This window comes from Thamnophis sirtalis, unplaced genomic scaffold, assembly GCF_051295495.1.
Source record: "Thamnophis sirtalis isolate CommonGarterSnake01/CBP01778 unplaced genomic scaffold, rThaSir2_p1.2 scaffold_6, whole genome shotgun sequence".
Taxonomy (NCBI): Eukaryota; Metazoa; Chordata; class Lepidosauria; order Squamata; family Natricidae; genus Thamnophis; species Thamnophis sirtalis.
The window spans coordinates 83279601-83298093 of record NW_028261386.1 but is presented as its reverse complement, the minus strand read 5'-3'; positions in this window follow the sequence as shown (position 1 = coordinate 83298093).

Genomic DNA, 18493 nt, shown 5'->3' with positions numbered 1-18493 from the left:
ATGGATGGAGAGAAGGAGAGAGAGATCCTAATTTTATACTCATAATGATATAAATATAATTATAGATATATAATTGTTTATTTAAGAGGTTTTTCCAGAATAAAATCAATGCAAACTTAAGTTAAAGAGAAATACACGTAACGGCAAATTGAAAAATAAATAAAAGAAATAGAAAAGAAGGAATGATGATGATGATGATGATGATGATGAAATGACTTCTGATCTTCTTAGCAGAAGTTACAGAAGTTATTTTACCCTCTGTCTAAGATTATGTTGACATTTCCTTCTTTCCATAATCTATTCTTTCTAATCATAAAATCTATAAATCAAGTCATCTTTTTGTTTTTCAGTAAAAAGTTTATAAGTGGTTTCCAGGCACTAATAAATGTAGCAATTGATCTTTCTCTAAGCACACATGTTAATTTTGTCATGCTGTTTTATTAAGGTGACCAGATTTTCAGATTGGTAAAGAGGGATACCTTTGACCGGGGCAGGGGGGGGGGATTAAAAATTTTATACGGAGCAACAAAAAATTTCATATAATGCAAAAATAGTATTGTATTTTTTTTATTTCAACATAACTACAATTTACAAATATAAATTGTAACTCTTGCCAAACATCAACATTTTGATCACGTGACCATGAGGATGTTGCAACGGTCGCTAAGTGTGAAAATGGTCGCTAAGTGTGAAAAATGGTCATCAGTCACTTTTTTCAATGCCATTGTAATTTTGGTCACTATACCACCTTTCTTGCCACAGTTCTTAAGTGAATAACTGCAGCTGATAAGTTAGTAACATAAGTGAATCTGGTTTCCCACATTGCCTTTGTCAAAAGGCAATTAAAATGATCCCAGGACACTGAAACTATCATAAATACGAATCTGTTGCCAAACATCAAAATTTTGATCACGTGACCATGAGGATTCTGCAATGGTCGCTAAGTGTGAAAATGGTCGGTAAGTGTGAATAATGGTCATCAGTCACTTTTTTCAATGCCATTGTAACTTTGGTCACTATACCACCTTTCTTGCCACAGTTCTTAAGTGAATAACTGCAGCAGGCATTTTGTATTTTGGATAGAATCTTTTTTTAAATAGTCTAAGTATTGTGCATAGAATTTTTAAAAATGGTTTCACTTCAATTTATTTTGGATAGAATCTTTTTTTTAAATAGTCTAAGACAATTTAAAAAAAGAATCCACACAGAATAAAACTTTAAAAAAATCCTATGCACAATAAATAAAATATTATTTTAAAATACATTAAAAAATAAAAGAAAAAAACCCAGTTCACTTACCAGCAGGCACAAGTGAGCACTCCAAGTCAATCCAGAATGACATAGATGTTAATACAAAGAACTGAGCAAATTAAAATGATGAAATTAGTCAGGGAAATATTTTTCAAAGAAACTTTGCCACCATTTTTTTCCACACGAGCTGACCTCCAACCTCCGTGCCCCTCCCCTCTGGAAAATCCAGGAAGTAACACTCACGGCTTCTCTAGCCAAGCATTTCCTGGAGCTCTATGGTACTTGGTCATTTTTTCTTATGAAATGAGGTAAAAGGGGCGCGGGGGGTCCGTTTTGTTGCTTTAACGTTTTAATATCTTCAATGAAAGTACTGAGACAGAGAGAGAGAGGTTAGACAGGGTGTCTTTTGTCTTGTCCCGGTTAGGATTTCTTAAGCAAATCCACTGGGCTTTCAACATGAAGCCAGAAAATTGGGACTTTTTTAAAACGCCCCGGGACACGGGACAAATTGTTATAAATCGTGACTGTCCTGCTGAAATCGGGACATCTGGTCACCTTATGCTTTATTCATCTTCACCTTCACAATCCCTCTGTAGCCAATTGTTCTCTTGATCTCATTTTATATGCTATTTACCTGCTGTTTCTTTCCTAGAAAATGTTTTGTGCTAAGGCATATATGGGTCTTTTTATAGCTCATATTCTCAACTTTTGCCCTAATGATTGTAAAAATCTATATTAACCTTAATTATCATATCATAGAAAACCATGCCATCCAAACTCAGGTCATGCTTTTGTAATTCAAAATTTCTTTTATTTCTTAGCAGTACCCATTCTTTATTAAACAGCTGGATGCAAAATACATTTTTAAATCATGCAATCATATCATCCTTGTTCTTTTGCATGCTGGAGAATTTTATATTTAGTCTTTGGCTTTTTTCCCTTGCCATACAAACTAGATATATCTTTCTGTCTTTGCTTAAATGATACACTGATTGTCAAAACAAAAGTATTCTAAACAATATTTTACATTCATTTTTATAATAGAGATTCTCCAAAACAGTGACAGTTGTAGCTTGTCCTTAATTCCATGTCTTAACATAATTATTTTGAAATAACATACAATTCCTATTATTCATGGTAATACTCAACCATTTTATTTTTTCCTCTATGCCAAAACCTGTTTTTTCCAACTGTACAGTATTTGGTTTTCTATTCAATATTTTTGGTAACATTTTCATCTTGTGATTGTTAATTTGAAAACCAACTAATGAATCAATATTCTTTAAGGGTTTTTTTTGCATTAATATTTTTATTCCTTCCAAAAGGTCTTCAAAAATTAGGGGCAACTTTCTAACAAAATAATAGTAAATTCTTTTAAATAATACAGATGTACTTCATGCTTGTTCTAATATAGACTAAACTTTATTAATATTGAAAATCCCTCAAATATCCTTAATGTCAGAACTAGGGTAGGAGAACTATTCTGTTTCACTTGCAAAATTAAACTTGACATAAAATATTTCAAAACTTTCTGAAGCTGCTATTATCCAAACCATTCACAAAACAGTTGCTTTGTATTATAGATATTCCAAAACCTGTGTTCTTTCTTCACCCCAAGCAGGTGTCATGGGGATTTGAACAGTTGCTGAGCAGATGGGATGCCATTTTGGCACATGTGTTTAATAGGACTTTAACACTGGAGATGGTCCATGTTTGAAATCATATGGGCATTGGAATTAATATAACCCTTGCAATGTGTTTTCACTGAAAATAATATCTTGCTAATAAGCCTGCCAGAAAGAGAGAGAATGTGTGTGTTTCCATACTGAATAAATATAGCTCACTTTTTTTCTTTATTTTTTTCCCCTTAAGATTATATAGCAAAGCAAAAAGCAACAACCTCTTTTAACTGCATGGTAAAATACTGTATATTTCTACAAGGATGTTTACCATGAAGGATGGAGTTTAACTGAACAGTATGTCCAATCAGTTAGTTAGCATGTTAAAAGCCACAAGAAATGCTTATTTGTGTTTCTTTTATGGAAAGGGATTTATAATCTTTCTCTGCGGTCACCCTTAATTTCTGTCATGAATTTACTACCTGGCATATACTGAAATGAGATTTAGAAATGAAATGCAACCAAATCTCTAAAATAGATTTCAAACATCTTGCATACAAACTTCCCTGGTGGGTTTTTCCAGGATTTGGAAGCAAGTCTTTTTGACAGAACATTTAGGGAGTGTTAACTTAGTCACTGGCCCTAGTTCTCTTTGTTATATTTAATTTTCTCTTTTATGTTGTACCCTGTTTCCCCGAAAATAAGACCTCCCCAAGTAATAAGCCCAATTGGGCTTTTGAGCGCATGTGCTAAAGTAAGCCCTCCCCCAAAAATAAGCCATACCCAAAAATATTGCAACACAGCAGCAGCCATGAGGTGACCACACTTGCCACCTCCTGCACCTCAAAAATAATAAGACCTCCCCAAAAATAAGGACAAGCGCTTATTTTAGGGGTCAAAAGAAAATAAGACCCTGTCATGTTTTTGGGAAAACACAGTACGTTTTCAGAACTTGCTGAAATGGAGTGAAATAAAAGAACTGGAAATGAGATAATGCTGTAGTTGAGCAGGGTTATGAAAATATGTCAGTGTCTAACAATCTATGGAGAGCCAGTTTGAACTACTTGGTAAGGCATTAGGCTAAAACCCAGGAGACCATGAATTCTAGTCCTGACTTAGGCACAAAGCCAGTTGGGTGACCTTGGGCCAGTCACTTTCTTTTAGTCCTAGAAAGGAGGTAATGGCAAACCACTTCTGAAAAACCTTACCAAGGAAACTGCAAGGAGTTTTCCAGGCAGTTTCCTAGAATCAGACACAATTGAAAAGAAGGAAAAAAACACAAATATACTGTGTAAATATTCATTTCTGCATATGGCAATGCTCAAGTACATTTCAATGTATAAATATGTTTAAGTTACCCAAATTCTGACTATTTTTCCCCAAAGGGTATTTTATATTTTCTCATATTTCAAGGAAACTTTATTTTCATCTGTTGCTTTTGCTATCCCAAATAATGAGGCAGTTCTCCAAAGGGAGATGTTAAATAATACCTTTATATGCATGTATGAACATGATAAATGGATGACATTATAGATCAGTCAATTTGGGGTAACAATGTATGCATCTCAATTAATATATTAGTTGGCAAGGTTCAGAGGAGGAGCCAAAATAAAGCTAGGCAAACAGAGAGTTCTGTGTTGCTGAATACCCATCCATTTGGAAGTTTTAACATGTGACTTGTCAACAATTCCAGTGCCTGAGATCAGAGACTGTGTGGCATGTGAGAGCATGCCTTGGCGTGTTCCCTCATTCTTACAGCTCCCAGAGGGATGCAGTTATGGTGCATATGATTACATGGTGATTTTAATGCCTTTTTGTTTCTTTTGGGAAGGAATGTGAATCGTTTCAGTGCTAGATCTTTAAAAAATGTATTTAACACACTGCTAAAAGCTGTCTGCACAAGACTCAAGAGAGGAAACAGCTTGCATATACATGTCTGTAATCTAATACAAGCAAATTTGCAATTTGTTTCCCTGCTAGAATTTTTCCATTTGAGAAAAATGAAAATATAAAGTCTTTGTGATATTTTCCAAAGCATATATTATCACTTGAAAAGAAACTAAAATTATCCCCATATTTACATAGTGGGAGCCCTTCAGATGGACCCTGTTAGCGAAGGAACAAGAAGGGCTGGGTGATGTCCACTTGTGCCAGGGGACCTGTATACACCAAAGGCCTTACTCTTATCTAGGAATTCAGGAGCAGAACAGGATCTACAGCCTTGATACAGTGCCTGGCCTTAAAGATCCTTCTTGAGACCCCGAAATCCACAAAAGCAGCATCTAGGGTGGCAGAGCATAATACAGATGTATGTGTGCAATTCAAATGTGACATCTATGGATCCATTGATTGCCGGGGATGATTTGTTTTGTTCCTCTCTCATCACTCCATATGCTTCTTATTGAAACTGCACATTCAGTTCTTGGTTGGATTCCTTAGGAACAAAGTGGAGGCAGGAATTTTTCATCAGGAGACCACATTCCATGGAAACAATTGAACCCCTGAAGAATTTAAGATCGCTTCTCTGATGCTATGGCTGCATATATGAGCAACTGCTGAGAATGCCTGTCTGATTTTCCTTCTGCTATTCTCTCGACAGTATGATCCAGTTTATGCTAACAGTTCTTCATCTGTCTCTGGATTATGCTTGTTCCTTATACTTTCTGGTATTTTCCTTGGGACTGAATTGTCTATTCTTTCTGCCTTCTGCAATGTTACTGATACATATGCTTATATATGTTAGACTAAAAACTTGAAAAGACATCCTATGTTATTTTACTGAGCAAAATATATACAGGTGACAATAACAATCCTTAAACTTGAAAGCTGTAAGTGAAGAGAATTTCTGTTTTTATTTTTTGTTTTTGTCTCAGGTGATGTCTTCTTCCAGCTTCAGGCTGTATGTGACAACTGTCAGTTATGTCAGTTGCGTACAATCAAATTTGATTCTTTTTTTCAACTAAAATACACCAGAATAACCAATCTGACTTGTAAGGGACTAGCTTATGCAGAACTACTCTGAAATCCTGATGAAGCAATATTGGTGAGAGTTAAAAGTTTTCCAATCTGCACGACATAAAAGGTTTTACTATTTAAAACAGTGTTAAAGAGCAAGAATTGGGGAAATTAGTAGACGGAAACAATTCAGCAGTGACACAGACTGTAAAGACACTACATTAGGAATAAAGGCGAATATTTGTGACCCAGGATAATGCTTGAGGATCCAATCTGGGTCAGTCATCGAGACCAGAGGTTTTGGCTTGCTTGCTTTCAAACTCGTGCTAGAGCTCATTTTCAGGGAATTCTATCTAGCAGACTGTGTGATGTTCTGTGTGTGGTATTTATATGGTGCCTGTTGTGTGTGGCTTTTTAAATGCTGATTGGGGCATAGTGATGGCTGGCTTTTAAGTCGTTGGCTATCGCTTGTTTGTGCTGCCCAGCCCTCGCCTTCTAAGTACTTGATATGCTGGTGGTAAATCAGAACTTCTGTTGATTGACAACAGGCCTTTTTCCCAGCTTTCAATTCCCTAGCTGTTTTTGCTCCTGCTCATCTAACAATCTTAGTAGCTGCAATGTTGAATGTACGTCCTTGTTCACTGCAGTATGAGGCTACCAGTGAGTTCATGTCTTCTCATCTGACTGCTTGCTTGTGTTCTTGTAATGTGGTGGTTAGTTTTCTGCGTGTCTGTCCTACGTAATCACAGGGACAATTCATGCAGGGGATGCGGTAGATTACATTGGAAGTATCTCCCACCTCCAAGCAATCTTTACAATGCATAATTTGTCCTTGTATGGTAGCCTCTGGGCGATGTGCGATGCCCACTTGCAGATCTCAGAAGCTGCTTTGTACAGCTTTTGAAATGTTTTTGATGTATGGCAGGGTGTGCCATTGGGCTGGTCTTGTACCTTGTTTCTTCTTTTCTCTCCCCACTGTGCTGCACAGACATCTTGTGACAAATTATTGTGGGTACCCATTCTGCTTGAATTGTTCACATATGTACCTGTTCTCCAGCTGTTTGGCTTGCTGGGTACTCCAGTGAGTTCTCATGCTACCATATAGTATTCTGATGCAACTCTTTTTGTGTGACAGTGGATGGTTGTTGTTGAAATTCAAACTGCATGGAGTGTTAGTGGCCTTACCACAGTTTATCACAAGGCCACCAAGACTCCATGGATTCTGAATGTCTGAGCCATCCTTATGGTGAAAAATCCCCCCAAAATAAAGAACAGAGACTATATCGTCATAATCAAGCAAGGTAGTTGGTTAGTTTTTATGTTGCATATAACTATTCCACGCTGTTATTTTGTCACAGATCTCTCTTCTAGCCAATATCAAGTAGAAAGTGTATGCCATAGTGTTGGAAAATAATACCTGTCTCTGCTCAACCAGTTTAGAGATACTGAGGGTTATAACTCTACAAATTATATAGTCCTACAAAAATAATTTTTACAAGTTCCCTCAGAACATTCCAGTTACTAATAATGGGCAATTAAAATGAAAGACTATGAAATGTTTTTCTAGTTTCACATTACTTTGTTACAAGATTATCAAATATATAGTGTTGTTTTAGGAACTACTGCCTAATTCATATGCAGGTATTTCTTTCTCATTGGTTAGACCTCACAATCAGAAGAAATTAATTCTAGGAAAACATCTGTCTTGTATACAGACCTACCAATTTAAATAATATGATAATTATTGGTATTTATGTTTCCCATTTAGTTTGCAGAACTTTAATTCAGTCAATTTTCCTATATTTAAAGAATTCAGATTATGTAGCTTGCCTTGATGATGTAGCCATGATATAGGTATTTATCTATAAGTAAGATTTCTTAAACTCAGTTGGATTTAAGATTGCACAGTTAGCTATTTACTCTGATTCAATTATTGTGACATTACCTTGGATGCATTCCTAAGCCCACTTTCTTAGTATGCTTAGCAAATTGAGGGTTTTAAAAGGAAAAGTTGTAATGATTGAAATATCTCATTACAGTCGTACTGTCAAAGTATTGCATAATTTCAGCAAAAATAAGTTAAGTTTAGAATAGTTTCAATATAACTTCTATTTATATTTTAAAGATATTGTACAGGGCTTGCTACATCAAAATGTAAATGAAGTGGCAGTTTCAAATGCACACTTGTCTGAAACTCTAGATCGGGGTGGGCAATTATGGGCCCTTTATGGCCTATGGATATCAACTCCCAGAATTCCTGAGCCAACCATACTAGTTTAGAAATTCTGGAAGCTGAAATCCACATAAAGGGGCCATAATGGCCAACCTCTGCGCTAAATGCTGTATTGACACTTGAATGCTCTCTGTATTTAGATCTGTGGCACCTTTGCTGATCCTGCAGCTGAAGGAAACAGGAAGGCTTTTTACAGACAGGGATCTCTTTAGCTGAATTGAAGGGAGGTGACTATGTCTCCTTTAACATCTTTGTTGCAATGATATAAACATTGTGTGCTAAATACTGAACGAATATGTAGTTATTTTTAAGTAGAATATCAAATCAGTTTCCATCAATGCACAAAGAATGCATTCTGAATTAAACATGATTTTTCTTGAAACATTATTACTCTAAGTCTTTCAATAGATGCACATTTTTGTATTTTTGACATGTTTTTAAAGCAGCGAATCTCCTTACTTTATTCATGTAACATTCTGGGGTAGGGGGTGGGGGGATGCATTTCAATGCAATCGTAGCCCTGAAAAAGCTATTGTGTTCTCACTGATGCATTTGACTGGCCTTGGAGAGAAAAATTCCTCCCGCTCATCCTCTCCTATTAATAATAATCCTTTTGTTCACTACCTGCTCAAAATACTAATTGAGAAAATAACTGAACTGTTATTAAGTCTATATTCACTCTCTTTCAAAATCTTTTTTCTGTGTTCCTTAAACATAATTTGAAATGTTAAGCTATAGAAAATCCACACAATGTGAAATAAAGTAACTGCTTACTTTGTGTGCTATTTGGTAGAAATATTTACCTTTCAACTGAGTTCTCCTTATAGGAAATGACAGATTTTCTAAATTGTTCTTCATTCAAAATCCTTAGCCTCTTTTCATGACAATTGTTTCATCCTAATGTCCCAGTGTTTTCTGTGGCAAGAACAGAAATCTTCTTCCTGGTTGTTCAAGTCATCAAGAATGAAAAAAAGTTTCTTAAATTTGTAATCTGTTGCCCATTTAGATGAGTTGGAGAACAAACATTTGGAGTCGATCCGTTGAAATTAATTGAGATTTTATTTTGTTGAAACAATCTTTTCAAATTAATGAGGACCATTCCCTCACACTGTAGTACATTATTAATACTAATATATTAAATACCTTTCCTCAAACATTCATCTGTTCAATTGTGTCGCCTTACGATTCCCATCATTCAAAGCTATAATTCCCAATGACCATACTGCTGGGAATCATAGCTCAACACATTTTATGAGTTACTAAATAAATACTACACAATATGTCACACACACACCAAATCCCAAATATATGTAAAAAAATCCTGATGCATGTAACACTGAATTGGATTTTTGTTCTATAATATGTTTTTTCCAACAAGATCAAGCCACAATCATCAATTTAAAAAAAATCCCTTACATAATAGCAATAGTATTTAGACTCATATACTGCTTCACAGTGCTTTACAGCCATCTCTAAGTGGTTAACAGAGTCAGCAAATTGCCCTCAACAATCTGGGTCCTCATTTTACCAACCTCAGAAGAATGGAAGGCTGAGTCAACCTTGAGCCTGGTGAGATTCAAACTGTCAAACTCCTGGCAGTCAACAGAAGTAAAAACAAGAAGCTATCCAAATTCTTAGGAACAAAATGATCATCATAATCGGTGCAGTTATCTTTATGAATAAGAAGGATGTTTCCTAGGAAGCTGAGAAGCAGATCTCCAATGCTCTGTTCTGTCCAACTTCTATTCTCAGATTTCACAGCAGCCTATCAGGAAAAGCTACACAATCTAATGAAAGAGTTTCCTAAGGATATACATGGAGTCATCCCAAGAACCCAACCAGGCATCTTCTACTCTATTTCCCAAAATTCATAAACTAGACAATCCAATCCAACATTATCTGCATCACTCCCAGTTATACCACAACATCACAGCCTGAAGGTTAAAATCCATTGGCAACTTCTCCAACACCACCATTTTAACTAACATGGATGTTGTTAATGCACAGTATTCCAACATCCCTGACAAACATGGACTTCAGACCAAAGATCACGGCTTCTGATCTTGGAGGGGGTGGGGTTACATCCCTGTAACCCTTTGTTTCAGGGTGTGGCAGCTGGATGGAACTGAGTATTTACTGGCTGGATGCCTTTCCTGATACCTACGTGGTGTTCACAGCAGATATTTTCTCTTTGGACCCTGATAGAGAAATATCTGTTGCTACCTATAATTGAATTCTCAACCTTCCAAGTGGGAGGCGAGCGTCTTCACCTCTAGGCCACTGCCCAGCTCATTTGGGAAATATTTACAAGTAAATCAATTCAAGCAGAAGTAACAGGCATTAGGAAGAGATGAGAAAAGATAGCATAATGAAGAATGTCAGTATAGCACACCTTGCCAGCAAATTTTATGACTTTGTATTCACTTATAACTACTTCATCTTTGTCAGTAACATTTCAGGGCTACTGCAATGTGCTCCTCACAGGGCTGCCTTTGTGGAGCATCAGTGGGTACAAAAGACATGGGTTGTAAATAGTGTCAGCTTTTTGAAACATGTAACACCACTCCTATGGGGGGGCTGCATTGGTTACCAGTATGTTTCCGGGTACAATTCAGAGTGCTGATTGTTACCTTTAAAACCTTTCATGGCTTAGGACAGGTTACCCAAGAGACCATCTGCTTCCAGTTATTTCTCCTGCCAGGCAGAATGGTCATGTTCTAAAACCATCAGCCAAGGAATAGCAACTGGTGGGGAACAAGAAGCATGTCTTTTCTTCCATAATACGTGCCCTCTGGAATTCCATCACTCCTGAGATTAGGATGGTCCTGACCCTTCTGGCTTTTCAAAAGGCCTTGAAAATCTGCTCCAGCAGTCTTGAGTGTTGGAAGGGCCCCGTTTCCTAGTTAAGTTGACACTGACAGATGGTAATATGTATCTCTTGACTACTATTTTTATTTAATTTATTTTTGTAAGGAACTTTAACTATTTTTATGATTGTTCACCACCCATTGGTTTGAAATGGATGATTATATAAGTTGGTTGGTTAATTGGATGGATGGATGGATGATAGAAAGACAGATAGATAATGGATGGATGGACAGACAGACAAACAGATGATAGAACAACTGTGAGCACATGAATGTTCCCATATTATGCCAACATCTACTTGACCAATCTAAAACAATACTTTCTCAGTTCTTACCTGCTAGAAACCTTTTCTTCACTTGAAATTCATTGATTATATTTTCATCATCATTGGGGAAAAATGATTGGGGAATCATCATTGGAGAAAAACGGCAGTCAGCAGAAGTAAAAACAAGAAGCTATCCAAATTCTTAGGAGCAAAATGATCATCATAATTGGTGGAATTATCTTTATAAATTGATAGTTCACATTCTGTTGAGCCTTAACAGCTTTTATTCCACATTTAACCTTAGTTTCAACCCAACTATAGAACAAGTTCATTTCCTTTATATTACAGTGATATAACTCAATAGACACATAAACACTATGTTCTTCAGAAAATTAACAGTAGAGCCGAATCAGTTCCTTAAAAAACGGAACATCAAATTAGAGCCATAAAACACCACTGTTTATCCCCTACACCTAACAACTCAAGCTATTCAATCACATTATTTATTAGCTACAAACTATAGTGTATAATGAGTAGCAGGACTACATTTGCACATGGACAACCATCCAATCTAAAGCAGATTTTCACCACCACTAGAGACAACAGAAGAGTGATGCATTGAATCCTAATTTATATTTCAGAGGGCCACTAGACGTAGAAAATAATCCAGATTTATTTGCTCCCACATGTACACGACCAGCACCATCACAGCGCCCATTTAAAAAAGTTAGAGGCACCTTCAGATATTGTTTCACTAAGGTGATATATGGTGTCATCTGACAGCAATGATCTGCTGTAGGATAAGTAGGACAGACTTTGCACAAAAGAATTAATGGGCCCAAGTTTGACATCAGAACTCAAAACAAGGATGAAGCAATATCATTTTAATATAGCATTTTAACTTCCCAGGATGCTCCATTACGGATCTCAAAGAAGCTGCTTTGGAACAAAGAAATTTTATCAGCATAACAGAGAAAGAGACTGCTGAATTTCTGTTAAAAGAATCAAAGTCAGTGATGGTGAACATTTTTGGCATCGAGTACCCAAACCAAAATACACATGCATGTGCATGCACATGCCAGAGCCCAGGAAACTGGCCGGTGCAATTATGCACGCTGGCCAACTGGTCTTTGGGTTTCTGGCACATTCATGTGCGCCAGTCAGCTGGTCTTCACATGCGTCAGAACACTGAAACTCGAAGACCAGCTGGCTGGTGTACTCATGCCTGTTGTTTGGCTGGTTTTGGGCCCTTTTTCAGGCTGTTTTCAGGCCGTTTTGATGGGAATTTTCAGGCCATTTTCCAAAACACGGCCTGGAAAATGGCCTGGTTTTTGGCTCATTTTTAGGTTGTTTTTGGTTTGGAAAATGGCCTGGATTTGGCTGTTTTTGGTGCCATTTTCAAGCTATTTTCCACCTGGCACCTGCGAATACCAGGTAGCTGGCACGCATGTGTGCACTGGAAACCAGAAGAGCAGCTGGTGACTGAACATGCCCACAGAAAGGGCTTTGCATGCCACCTCTGGCACTCATGCCATAGGTTCACCATCACGGTTCTAAGCCATCTCAGAATGATTCAGCACATGATTTTTAACACACTAAATAGTTAATTGATATGGTCCATGTCATCTCTCTCATTTATAACCTGCATCTGTATAAGTACCCTCCATTTTATTTACTCACTTTATCCTATTTTTAATCCTACATCAATGTAAGCAATCCAAGCACCAGATGAAGTGAGCTGTAGCTCAAGAAAGCTTGTACTGTAACTTAACATTTTTACTCTTACTGTGATTTTTACTTCTATATCTACCATTCCATTGTAAATAGTTTTCTTTTTGTCTCCATTATATTTATTTTTAGGCTTAACAAGGCTATGTGTAAATTTCTTATCTTTCACATATTAGCACTGACAGTTCCGGAGATTTGTTAAGTTTAAGCATTTGCTGGATATTATCCTATAAATTATGTGAAAATGTACTGAGAAAGATAGAAAACAGTTTTATATGTGATTAGGAAATATTTTGCAAGATTTTGGCTTATTTTATTTAGAAGGAACAAAATATGCACAAGTGGCAAAGTCATTATAGCTCTGGTCCTCTGAGATTATATTTAATGGCTCTAGATACTGGAAATAAACACTTCAGATATTTGGTTCATAAAATTGCTGAATAATAATAGGAAAATTTTATAAATGCCGCTGCAGCATAGTTAAAGTATTCTCAGAATACCTTACACAGGACATGATCCTATTGCTGGGAACACTGGTGAAAAGTGAAAAGGATATGAGCTTTTCCTTTTCCGTTTGACTCAGAAAAAAATAATACAGGGCTAAAAATCTATGCTTTAAAAAAAGAATACCCCCCTCTCTTAAGTTGGGTTTGACTCCTGGTACCCTAATTCTGTGTAATTTTTCAGGATATAACATAGCCTTCATTTTTACTTCTCAGTCTACCATACAGCCCTGATATTCCATGGAGAAATCCCATTCAAGTATTAACTGGGCTTGACTCTGTCCAACAGTCTGCACAGACAAGGTCAACCAGGTGCCAACAGCTGCTGAATCAGAAATCTAGATTTAAAATTGGCTACAATCACTAAGATGACTACATCCTTCCTCTGTGTGTTCAGATTTGGCACACTTACATTTTCCTTTCTGAAGGGGGTGGGGAGCTGGTTTTTCATCCATGTGAAAAAAAGGTAGTTAATTTCTTTCAGTGCAACTGCATTAATGATTCTTGATAAACCTTTCTATTTCTTTATTGATTTTTCTAGATCAGGGGTGTCACTTGCGGCCCGCAGGCGGATGCGTCATGTGCTGGCCATGCCCATGCCCAGTTTAGTGAAGGGGGGGAATTCTCTCTACATCATGTGATGACGCCGTGATGACATGTGTTTGACACCCCTGTTCTAGATTTTGAGTTGGTGTTGAAGGTTTACCAAAAGAGGCATATTAGAGAATTATAGAGTAAGTAGCTTACCTATATCGATAAAGTCTACGTAGTGGTTTTTTTTAATGGAAACAAAAAGCAGATCCTAGTTTCATAATTGTTTATGTGAATATTAGTTTTATACTGTAGTGTCCACAGAATGGTGGGGCTCCCTGGCGTTGCCTCAAGAAGTAGGCAGATGAAAATGGAATGGGTAATACCAACCTGAAACAGTCATATTTGTCCCTGTTTATCTTGACCTATTGTTAGACGCAAGTGAAATGGGAAATGACTCTGATTGGACTAAGCAGATACAAATTCAATAAAATAAATAAGGGCAGCAAAATACTCTAGAGAACTATGTGTCAATCTTAATCTCTGAGGAGCCTTTCAAATTGGCCAGTTGCAGGTAAAGGGCAGCTGCCTGGCCCCACTTAATCCTGCTGATTGATAGGACTGGAGCCTGAGCACCATTGATATTCTCTCTGCATAGGGTCCTACATCAGCTACATACCATTTGTGTAAGTAACTGTGTTAGTAATTAATATATCCCAAACAGTTAAGAATTTTGTAGCACTTTAAAATATAATGCATTATGGCATAAGCTTTTCTACTACATTCCACTTCAACAAATGCATATGTGTAATCTTGAGGGAACAAGGTCAGGATAAATGAAATGCAGAAAGAGAATGACCACAGAACACACCTTGGATGGTTGAGAGTCTTAACATTACTACTTTGATGATCTGATTAACTCAAATAGTAGGATAAGAATCGTTTGTTTCTATCTAATTCACAAGATATACAGTTCAGCTAATTGGTGAATTCTACCTCAGCTATTCCCTTGTGCTGTGTTTTTTAATGAAATCAGCCTTTGTAATTGTTCTCTTCAATTGGGCACTTTAAACGCATTCACAGGCTTAAGAGTTCTCTTAGTTTGGGGAGAGGTGATACGTCAGATTTGTGGCCATTTGTTCTTTTTCATTGAGGCTTGCCTTAAGAAAAGTAAAATGGGGCATTGCTAAACAAGGAAAAGCAATGGAGTAATAGAATAACAGAGTTGAAAGGGTCTTTAGAGGTCTTCTAGTCCAACTCCCTCAAGCAGGAAATCCTATCCATTTCAGACAAATGGTTGCCCAATCTCTTCTTAAAAAGGGGAGGCATGATAGCATTGTTCCAATATCTCATGGGTTGCCACAAAGAAGAGGGAGTCAAACTCTTTTCCAAGACACCTGAGGGTAGAACAAGAAGCAATGGGTGGAAACCAATCAAGGAGAGAAGCAACTTAGAACTGAGGAGAAATTTCCTGACAGTTAGAACAATTAATCAGTGGAACGGCTTGCCTCCAGAAGTTGTGAATGCCCCAACACTGGAAGTCTTTAAGAAGACGTTGGATAGCCATTTGTCTGAAACCATATAGGGTTTCCTGCCTAGGCACGAGGTTGGACTAGAAGACGTCCAAGGTCCCTTCCAACTCTGCTATTGTATTATTATTATAACCTCCAGTGTTAGAACACCTACAACCTCTGGAGGCAAATCGTTCCACTGATTAATTGTTTTAACTGTCGGGATATTTCTCCTCAATTCTAGGCATGTATGAAGTCTTGCCTACGTTTCAATTTTTTGATTCATCATATAGTTTCTCTTAATTATCAAAATGTCACTTTGCACGCATCTGGGCTCTATGAATTTTGTCTATAAAAATCAAAATAATCTTCCATCAATGAGAACTTCTTATTCTGTGCACCAGTTGCTGTCCTGTCAATGGCCTCCAACCACTGTTTTAGCAGTATCTGAGTGCAAGAGAACTCCCAGATTCCTGCTCGAAATGCAATCCGACAAGAAGTAGAGGTGGAATTATAGTGGATTCCAAAGGTCCCTGAAGCCTCCAGAGCGTAAAAAATTGGGCCTATGGGCAAACAGAAAGTTCAGGAACGGACTTCTAGTTTGCTCAGAGGGTCATTTTAAGCCCTCCGGAGGCTTCAGGGACCTTCAGGAGGCTTCCCTGAAGCCTCCGGAGGACTAAAAAGGACCCTATGAGCAAATTTGTTTTCACCCTCCCCAGGCTCCTATAAAGCCTATGGAGCCTGGGGAGGGCGGAAAAAAGCATGGAAAAATGGGGGGGAAGCTCCTCTCATGCGTGCATATGCACTGGGGGGGGGGGTTGCATCTTGCATTATGGGTGTGGCACACCCACGCACGACCCCCTGCGCTCCCCCTCTAATGGCACGCTAGCCAAAAAAGATTTGCCATCGCTGCCCTAGCTTAATTCATTACAACTCTTTCAACCAGGAAGAAGCAATAATTTTTCCAATAGATTTGGGCAAGATGGGAAACCTTTCTTTTAATGACTATTCGTGATAGTTTACAGTTGTTGGGGATTTTCTTTCTCTACTTTCTTCTGGGCATTATGAACATGGAGAAAATGGGAATATTTTCCTTCAGCTTTAATTAATGTTCCTTAACTAGGAGGTACTGTAAGAGGAAAACCATGATGGGATGAACAGTGTAAAGTTCCTTATGGTGTTTTGTATGGGATTGACATGCTTCTGCATGTGGTTGTAGAGTCTTGTGTGATATTTGTCATGTAAGTTGCCAAGTTTGAATGATGTGTGAACTTCGTTGAATTGGCTTGGAAATTGGCCATGGTCATGACCAGATGTGCTGAATTTCAACTGGAAAAAATCAGATTGGGGAAGGCTGATTAAGAAAGCACTGATAGAATGGAGACCTCGTATGACCCTATACCCTTCTGCCAGTGGTAAATCATGCTGAGTATTGTGTTGTGCAGCTGCATAAGTGCAGCATTACTGCCTCACCAGATTAGAAGTAGTCTGCACTGGGATAAGGTGCAGTGCAAAAATGATTTGACTCATACTAATTACTGCATTATATAATGCTTGTTATTTCTTCTGCTTCTGATCTCTCCTTTTCCGCCTCCTGAGCTCACTTCGACAACAGCTTGATTAGTGTATGTTTTTGTGTATAAAATACTCCTTTCTCAAAGCATTGCATTTAATGAAGTGAACTCTGATCTTGTAAAGACTTTACACGGTATAGTAGTAAAATGTTTAGACTTTAACATGCTCCTCCCTCCCCAGAGTGTTTATTGTTTCAGTAACACACTGCGAACTAAGCCATAATTCTAGAACATGATTATTTGGATATAGTCCTTAGATACTTAGGATTTTTGTGAGAGACATGTAAGATTGGGCTTTTATGCGTCGGCAGTTGGAAATCCTTAATCCTTAAATAGGGATGCTGCCCTTTAATGAAGCAATAGCTAGATTTAATGCTTGTGCTCAGTCAGTGAATAATTGTTGACTTCTCCCTGGTGTCTATAGTATCATTTATGAATGGCACTACCATGAATATTTATTTATTCTTGCCTTCATGATGTATAGCAGTGATTCTCAACCTTCCCAATGCCGTGACCCTTTAATACAGTTCCTCATGTTGTGGTGACCCCCCAACCATAAAATTTGTTTCTCGGTTCCTAGGACCATAGAAAATATGTGCTTTCCAATGGTCTTAGGCGACCCCTTGAAAGGGTTGTTCGACCCCCAAAGGAGTCCCGACCACTGTTCCCTCTAAGGCCACGCACATGGCAAGAAAACACCACGCAGCAGTTTCTAACTGCCGCACAGTGATTTCTGTCACAGGCTCTGGAAGCTGAGGGGCGTCAGAAAATCCAGGGTTAGCACAGGCGCAGGGACAGTGGCAGGAGCTTACACGGCACAGCCGGTCTCCTAGGACCTCCTAGATGCCGTCTGCGCCACTCATTACCATCAGTTGCCCCATGTTCAGCAAAGCAAATGCAGGGAAGTCCTTTGCAGGCGGCTAGAATTGGCCGCCCACAAAGGACCTCCCCAGACTTGTTTTGATGAGCACGGAGTGACTGATGGTAGTTTGTACCGGCCATGGCTGCTCAAACTAGCATCAGTCGCCCCATGTTCAGCCAAGCAAGCCCGGGGAGGTCCTTTGTGGGTGGCCAATCCTAGCTGCTTGTGCCCGGCTCTGCGGCTGAAGTGACCCCCCAAAGCCCCCGCCGCCACCAGAATATCTGCTGCCGCCTCCTCCTCCTCCAACAGCACTGCCGGATTTGGCGCCCAATGCTGCGGCTGAGGTGAAGCCGCCAAAGCTCCCGTCAGCTCCTGTGCCGCTCAAACACTATACTTTTCTGCTCACACTGGAAAAAAATTAGAGGGAACATTGGTCCCCACCCACAGGTTGAGAACCACTGATGTATAGGAATGGATTTCCAAAGCAGCTTCCTTCTAACCAGATGCCTTTCTCAGTTGATATGGCCAATGGGTTATACCTTGATAGGGCATGAATGTGGAAGAAGGTGGTGGAAAAGACAGGTAGTCCTCAC